Raw genomic sequence first — 8,948 nt, forward strand, 5'->3', positions numbered from 1 at the left:
GAACAGTGGGTTAACTGCCTTGTTCAGGGGAACAGTGGGTTAACTGGTCTAGTGGGTTAACTGGTCTAGGAACAGTGGGTTAACTGCCTTGTTCAGGGGAACAGTGGGTTTACTGCCTTGTTCAGGGGAACAGTGGGTTTACTGCCTTGTTCAGGGGAACAGTGGGTTTACTGCCTTGTTCAGGGGAACAGTGGGTTAACTGCCTTGTCCAGGGGAACAGTGGGTTAACTGCATTGTCCAGGGGAACAGTGGGTTAACTGCCTTGTTCAGGTGAACAATGGGTTAACTGCCTTGTTCAGGGGAACAGTGGGTTAACTGGTCTAGGAACAGTGGGTTAACAGCCTTGTTCAGGGGAACAGTGGGTTAACGGCCTTGTTCAGGGGATCAGTGGGTTAACTGGTCTAGTGGGTTAACTGGTCTAGGAACAGTGGGTTAACTAACTGCCTTGTTCAGGGGAACAATGGGTTAACTGCCTTGTCCAGGGGAACAGTGGGTTAACTGTATTGTCCAGGGGAACAGTGGGTTAACTGCCTTGTTCAGGGGAACAGTGGGTTAACTGGTCTAGTGGGTTAACTGGTCTAGGAACAGTGGGTTAACTGCCTTGTTCAGGGGAACAGTGGGTTAACTGCCTTGTTCAGGGGAACAGTGGGTTTACTGCCTTGTTCAGGGGAACAGTGGGTTTACTGCCTTGTTCAGGGGAACAGTGGGTTTACTACCTTGTTCAGGGGAACAGTGGGTTAACTGCATTGTCCAGGGGAACAGTGGGTTAACTGCCTTGTTCAGGTGAACAATGGGTTAACTGCCTTGTTCAGGGGAACAGTGGGTTAACTGCCTTGTTCAGGGGAACAGTGGGTTAACAGCCTTGTTCAGGGGAACAGTGGGTTAACTGCCTTGTTCAGGGGAACAGTGGGTTAACAGCCTTGTTCAGGGGAACAGTGGGTTAACTGGTCTAGTGGGTTAACTGGTCTAGGAACAGTGGGTTAACTAACTGCCTTGTTCGGTGGAACAGTGGGTTAACTGGTCTAGGAACAGTGGGTTAACTAACTGCCTTGTTCAGGGGAACAGTGGGTTAACAGCCTTGTTCAGGGGAACAGTGGGTTAACTGCCTTGTTCAGGGGAACAGTGGGTTAACAGCCTTGTTCAGGGGAACAGTGGGTTAACTGGTCTAGTGGGTTAACTGGTCTAGGAACAGTGGGTTAACTAACTGCCTTGTTCGGTGGAACAGTGGGTTAACTGGTCTAGGAACAGTGGGTTAACTAACTGCCTTGTTCAGGGGAACAGTGGGTTAACTGGTCTAGTGGGTTAACTGGTCTAGGAACAGTGGGTTAAATGCCTTGTTCAGGAGAACAGTGGATTAACTGCCTTGTTCGGGGGAACAGTGGGTTAACTGCCTTGTTAAGGGGAACAGTTGGTTAACTGCCTTGTCCAGGGGAACAGTTGGTTAACTGCCTTGTCCAGGGGAACAGTTGGTTAACTGCCTTGTCCAGGGGAACAGTGGGTTAACTGGTCTAGGAACAGTGGGTTAACTGGTCTAGGAACAGTGGGTTAACTGCCTTGTTCAGGGACAGAAGGACAGATTTGTTACCTTGTCAGCTCGGGGATTCGATCTAGCAACCTTTCGGTTAATGGCCCAACGCTCTAACAGCTAGGTTACCTGCCGCCACAAATAGCTACGGGAGATAGAGGGATAAAGAGAGAGTGTTCTACTATGTATGGGAGATAAAGAGAAAGTGTTCTACTATGTACGGGAGATAGAGAGAGAGTGTTCTACTATGTAAGGGAGATAGGGGGAGTGTTCTACTATGTAAGGGAGATAGGGGGAGTGTTCTACTATGTAAGGGAGATAGGGGGAGAGTGTTCTACTATGTTAGGGAGATAGAGAGAGAGTGTTCTACTATGTAAGGGAGATGGAGAGAGAGTGTTCTAATATGTAAGGGGAGATGGGGAGATGGGGAGATAGGAAGAGAGTGTTCTACTATGTTAGGGAGATAGAGAGAGAGTGTTCTACTATGTAAGGGAGATGGAGAGAGAGTGTTCTAATATGTAAGGGGAGATGGGGAGATAGGAAGAGAGTGTTCTACTATGTTAGGGAGATAGAGAGAGACTGTTCTACTATGTAAGGGAGATAGAGAGCGAGTATTCTACTATGTAAGGGAGATAAGGGGGTAGAGAAAGAGTGTTCTACTATGTAAGGGAGATAGCAGAACACTCTCTCTCTCTATCTCCCTTACATAGTAGAACACTCTATCTATATCCCTATCTCCCTTACATAGTAGAACACTCTCTCTCTATCTCCCTATATCCCTTACATAGTAGAACACTCTTTCTCTACCCCCTTATCTCCCTTTCATAGTAGAATACTCTCTCTCTATCCCCCTTACATAGTAGAACACTCTCTAGGGTGTTATATACATTTACATTTAAGTCATTTGGCAGACGCTCTTATCCAGAGCGACTTACAAATTGGTGAATTCACCTTATGACATCCAGTGGAACAGCCACTTTACAATAGTGCATCTAAATCATTTAAGGGGGGGGGTGAGAAGGATTACTTCATCCTATCCTAGGTATTCCTTAAAGAGGTGGGGTTTCAGGTGTCTCCGGAAGGTGGTGATTGACTCTGCTGTCCTGGCGTCGTGAGGGAGTTTGTTCCACCATTGGGGGGCCAGAGCAGAGAACAGTTTTGACTGGGCTGAGCGGGAACTGTACTTCCTCAGTGGTAGGGAGGCGAGCAGGCCAGAGGTGGATGAACGCAGTGCCCTTGTTTGGGTGTAGGGCCTGATCAGAGCCTGGAGGTACTGCGGTGCCGTTCCCCTCACAGCTCCGTAGGCAAGCACCATGGTCTTGTAGCGGATGCGAGCTTCAACTGGAAGCCAGTGGAGAGAGCGGAGGAGCGGGGTGACGTGGGAGAACTTGGGAAGGTTGAACACCAGACGGGCTGCGGCGTTCTGGATGAGTTGTAGGGGTTTAATGGCACAGGCAGGGAGCCCAGCCAACAGCGAGTTGCAGTAATCCAGACGGGAGATGACAAGTGCCTGGATTAGGACCTGCGCCGCTTCCTGTGTGAGGCAGGGTCGTACTCTGCGGATGTTGTAGAGCATGAACCTACAGGAACGGGCCACCACCTTGATGTTAGTTGAGAACGACAGGGTGTTGTCCAGGATCACGCCAAGGTTCTTAGCGCTCTGGGAGGAGGACACAATGGAGTTGTCAACCGTGATGGCGAGATCATGGAACGGGCAGTCCTTCCCCGGGAGGAAGAGCAGTTCCGTCTTGCCGAGGTTCAGCTTGAGGTGGTGATCCGTCATCCACACTGATATGTCTGCCAGACATGCAGAGATGCGATTCGCCACCTGGTCATCAGAAGGGGGAAAGGAGAAGATTAATTGTGTGTCGTCTGCATAGCAATGATAGGAGAGACCATGTGAGGTTATGACAGAGCCAAGTGACTTGGTGTATAGCGAGAATAGGAGAGGGCCTAGAACAGAGCCCTGGGGGACACCAGTGGTGAGAGCGCGTGGCGAGGAGACAGATTCTCGCCACGCCACCTGGTAGGAGCGACCTGTCAGGTAGGACGCAATCCAAGCGTGGGCCGCGCCGGAGATGCCCAACTCGGAGAGGGTGGAGAGGAGGATCTGATGGTTCACAGTATCGAAGGCAGCCGATAGGTCTAGAAGGATGAGAGCAGAGGAGAGAGAGTTAGCTTTAGCAGTGCGGAGCGCCTCCGTGATACAGAGAAGAGCAGTCTCAGTTGAATGACTAGTCTTGAAACCTGACTGATTTGGATCAAGAAGGTCATTCTGAGAGAGATAGCGGGAGAGCAGGCCAAGGACGGCACGTTCAAGAGTTTTGGAGAGAAAAGAAAGAAGGGATACTGGTCTGTAGTTGTTGACATCGGAGGGATCGAGTGTAGGTTTTCAGAAGGGGTGCAACTCTCGCTCTCTTGAAGACGGAAGGGACGTAGCCAGCGGTCAGGGATGAGTTGATGAGCGAGGTGAGGTAAGGGAGAAGGTCTCCGGAAATGGTCTGGAGAAGAGAGGAGGGGATAGGGTCAAGCGGGCAGGTTGTTGGGCAGCCGGCCGTCACAAGAAGCGAGATTTCATCTGGAGAGAGAGGGGAGAAAGAGGTCAGAGCACAGGGTAGGGCAGTGTGAGCAGAACCAGCGGTGTCGTTTGACTTAGCAAACGAGGATCGGATGTCGTCGACCTTCTTTTCAAAATGGTTGACGAAGTCATCTGCAGAGAGGGAGGAGGGGGGGGGGAGGGGGAGGAGGATTCAGGAGGGAGGAGAAGGTGGCAAAGAGCTTCCTAGGGTTAGAGGCAGATGCTTGGAATTTAGAGTGGTAGAAAGTGGCTTTAGCAGCAGAGACAGAGGAGGAAAATGTAGAGAGGAGGGAGTGAAAGGATGCCAGGTCCGCAGGGAGGCGAGTTTTCCTCCATTTCCGCTCGGCTGCCCGGAGCCCTGTTCTGTGAGCTCGCAATGAGTCGTCGAGCCACGGAGCGGGAGGGGAGGACCGAGCCGGCCTGGAGGATAGGGGACATAGAGAGTCAAAGGATGCAGAAAGGGAAGAGAGGAAGGTTGAGGAGGCAGAATCAGGAGATTGGTTGGAGAAGGTTTGAGCAGAGGGAAGAGATGATAGGATGGAAGAGGAGAGAGTAGCGGGGGAGAGAGAGCGAAGGTTGGGACACCATCCGAGTAGGGGCAGTGTGGGAAGTGTTGGATGAGAGCGAGAGGGAAAAGGATACAAGGTAGTGGTCGGAGACTTGGAGGGGAGTTGCAATGAGGTTAGTGGAAGAACAGCATCTAGTAAAGATGAGGTCGAGCGTATTGCCTGCCTTGTGAGTAGGGGGGGAAGGTGAGAGGGTGAGGTCAAAAGAGGAGAGGAGTGGAAAGAAGGAGGCAGAGAGGAATGAGTCAAAGGTAGACGTGGGGAGGTTAAAGTCGCCCAGGACTGTGAGAGGTGAGCCGTCCTCAGGAAAGGAGCTTATCAAGGCATCAAGCTCATTGATGAACTCTCCGAGGGAACCTGGAGGGCGATAAATGATAAGGATGTTAAGCTTGAAAGGGCTGGTAACTGTGACAGCATGGAATTCAAAGGAGGCGATAGACAGATGGGTAAGGGGAGAAAGAGAGAATGACCACGGGAGAGATGAGGATCCCGGTGCCACCACCCCGCAGACCAGAAGCTCTCGGGGTGTGCGAGAACACGTGGGCGGACGAAGAGAGAGCAGTAGGAGTAGCAGTGTTATCTGTGGTGATCCATGTTTCCGTCAGTGCCAAGAAGTCGAGGGACTGGAGGGAGGCATAGGCTGAGATGAACTCTGCCTTGTTGGCCGCAGATCGGCAGTTCCAGAGGCTACCGGAGACCTGGAACTCCACGTGGGTCGTGCGCGCTGGGACCACCAGATTAGGGTGGCCGCGGCCACGCGGTGTGGAGCGTTTGTATGGTCTGTGCAGAGAGGAGAGAACAGGGATAGATAGACACATAGTTGACAGGCTACAGAAGAGGCTACGCTAATGCAAAGGAGATTGGAATGACAAGGGGACTACACGTCTCGAATGTTCAGAAAGTTAAGCTTACGTAGCAAGAATCTTATTGACTAAAATGATTGAAATGATACAGTACTGCTGGAGTAGGCTAGCTGGTAGTGGCTGCGTTGTTGACTTTGTAGGCTAGCTGGCAGTGGCTGCGTTGTTGACACTACACTAATCAAGTCGTTCCGTCGAGTGTAATAGTTTCTACAGTGCTGCTATTCGGGGGCTAGCTGGCTAGCTAGCAGTGTTGATTACGTTACGTTACGTTAAAAGAACGACAATAGCTGGCTAGCTAACCTAGAAAATCGCTCTAGACTACACAATTGTCTTAGATACAAAGACGGCTATGTAGCTAGCTAGCTACGATCAAACAAATCAAACCGTTGTACTTTAATGAAGTGAAATGAAAATGTGATACTACCTGTGGAGCGAAGCGGAATGTTGACCGGGTTGTTGAAGTTCTATTCGGTAGACGTTGGCTAGCTGTTGGCTAGCTAGCTAGCAGTATCTCCTACGTTAAGGACGACAAATAGCTGGCTAGCTAACCTCGGTAAATTAAGATAATCACTCTAAGTCTACACACTCTAAACTACGCAATTATCATGGATACGAAGACAGCATAGACAACTATGTAGCTAGCTAACACTACACTAATCGAGTCGTTCAGTTGAGTGAATAGTTTCTACAGTGCTGGTATTCGTTAGCTAGCTGCTGGGCAGATAGCAGTGTAGACTACGTTAGGACGACGAAATACGATAATTACGCAATTATCTTTGATACAAAGACGGCTATTTAGCTAGCTAAGAAGAAATTGCTAAGATTAGACAAATCAAACCGTTGTACTATAATGAAATTTAATGAAAATGTAATGAAAATGTAATGAAAAGTTATACTACCTGCGGACCGAAGTGTAGATGCGACCGCTCGCTCCAACCCGGAACCGGAAGTTAGGATATATAATATATATATAGATATAGATAGGGAGATAGAGAGAGAGTGTTCTACTATGTTAGGGAGATAGAGAGAGAGTGTTCTACTATGTAAGGGAGATAGTGAGAGTATTCTACTATGTAAGGGAGATAAGGGGGTAGATAAAGAGTGTTCTACTATGTAAGGGAGATAAGGGGGTAGAGAAAGAGTGTTCTACTATGTAAGGGAGATAGGAGGATAGGGAGAGAATGTTCTACTATGTAAGGGAGATAGGGAGATAGAGAGAGTGTTCTGCTATGTACAGGAGATAGAGAGAGAGTGTTCTACTAAGTAAGGGAGATAGGGAGATAGAGAGAGTGTTCTGCTATGTACAGGAGATAGAGAGAGAGTGTTCTACTAAGTAAGGGAGATAGGGAGATAGAGAGAGAGTGTTATGCTATGTACAGGAGATAGAGAGAGAGTGTTCTACCATGTAAGGGAGAGAGAGAGAGAGAGAGTGTTCTACTATGTAAGGGAGAGAGAGAGAGGGGGTAGGGGGAGGGGGTAGGGGGATGAGAGAGGAGGAGGTGACGGGGCCTTGAGACAGCATCACACCCTCTCATCGTCCCAGCCAGACAACCAGCCCAGCCCTGAGCTCTGAGCCTGTATATTTAGAGGGTCATAGGCCCCTGTAAGACTCAGGTCCAGAAGCCCTGAGACCCAGGTCAGTGGTTCTGTATGACTCAGGTCCAGAAGCCCTGAGACCCAGGTCAGTGGTTCTGTATCACTCAGGCCAGAAGCCCTGAGACCCAGGTCAGTGGTTCTGTATCACTCAGGTCCAGAAGCCCTGAGACCCAGGTCAGTGGTTCTGTATCACTCAGGTCCAGAGGCCCTGAGACCCAGGTCAGTGGTTCTGTTTCACTCAGGTCCAGAGGCCCTGAGACCCAGGTCAGTGGTTCTGTATCACTCAGGTCCAGAAGCCCTGAGACCCAGGTCAGAGGTTGTTACGAATCCCTTTTGGCCCGACAGTCTAGGGGGGATGGTAATGAGACTCGTAACATAACTCATGCAAATTATTATTGTGACAAAGGAAAAGTGTGAACGAAATAAGCACGACAACTGAAATCTACCGTCAAACTCTAGGTTTATTTATAAACACACGGTAATGGGGGGAGCAGTAAAAGGGGCTGGGCTGGACCCAAGGAAAGAAACAATAAGTATTCAAAAACACCCCTAAGCTAGACTAGCCTACTTTAACAACAGCTAACTAACTAACCAAAAATACAGTGGGTGGTCCGCCCAGTTCTAACTAGTGTATTTAACAAAGTTCACCTACGGGTAGTGTATGCCCATGGGCGACTTGTCTTGGTTTCCCCCTTTTCCACCAGCAATCAAACACAAACACCATAACCAAAAACAATACTCACAGGTGATGACAAAGTGCTATGAGGTGCTTAAACAAAAGAGAGGTTAAGACACAAAGCGATAGTGAAACACAGAGACCTACAGACATGGCATTTACAGAGAGATTGAGCTGAGCTGAGCTGAGCTGGGCTGGGCTGGGCTGGGCTGGGCTGGGCTGGGCTGGGCTGGGCTGGGCTGGGCTGGGCTGGGCTGGGCTGGGCTGGGCTGGGCTGGGCTGGGCTGGGCTGAGCTGGGCTCCAGAACAAACAAATGATGGGGTTTTTAAAACATGGGAAAGGAACTGTGATAGGTCAGGAAATATGAGGAGGTGTGTCTTCTGATTGATGATTGATTGTTGACTGATTGGGGAGTGATGATTTTCACCTGAGAGGGGAGAAGGAGAGAAAAGAAACACACACACAGGATACACACACACAGGATAACTGTATCCGTAACAGTGGTTCTGTATCACTGAGGTCCAGAAGCCCTGAGACCCAGGTCAGTGGTTCTGTATCACTCAGGCCAGAAGCCCTGAGACCCAGGTCAGTGGTTCTGTATCACTCAGGTCCAGAAGCCCTGAGACCCAGGTCAGTGGTTCTGTATCACTCAGGCCAGAAGCCCTGAGACCCAGGTCAGTGGTTCTGTATCACTCAGGTCCAGAAGCCCTGAGACCCAGGTCAGTGGTTCTGTATCACTCAGGTCCAGAAGCCCTGAGACCCAGGTCAGTGGTTCTGTATCACTCAGGTCCAGAAGCCCTGTGACCCAGGTCAGAGGTTCTGTATCACTCAGGTCCAGAAGCCCTGAGACCCAGGTCAGTGGTTCTGTATCACTCAGGTCCAGAAGCCCTGAGACCCAGGTCAGTGGTTCTGTATCACTCAGGCCAGAAGCCCTGAGACCCAGGTCAGTGGTTCTGTATGACTCAGGTCCAGAGGCTCTGAGACCCAGGTCAGTGGTTCTGTATCACTCAGGGCCAGAAGCCCTGAGACCCAGGTCAGTGGTTCTGTATGACTCAGGTCCAGAAGCCCTGAGACCCAGGTCAGTGGTTCTGTATCACTCAGGGCCAGAAGCCCTGAGACCCAGGTCAGTGGTTCTGTATCACT

This window comes from Oncorhynchus masou, chromosome 29 (assembly GCF_036934945.1).
Source record: "Oncorhynchus masou masou isolate Uvic2021 chromosome 29, UVic_Omas_1.1, whole genome shotgun sequence".
Lineage (NCBI taxonomy): Eukaryota > Metazoa > Chordata > Actinopteri > Salmoniformes > Salmonidae > Oncorhynchus > Oncorhynchus masou.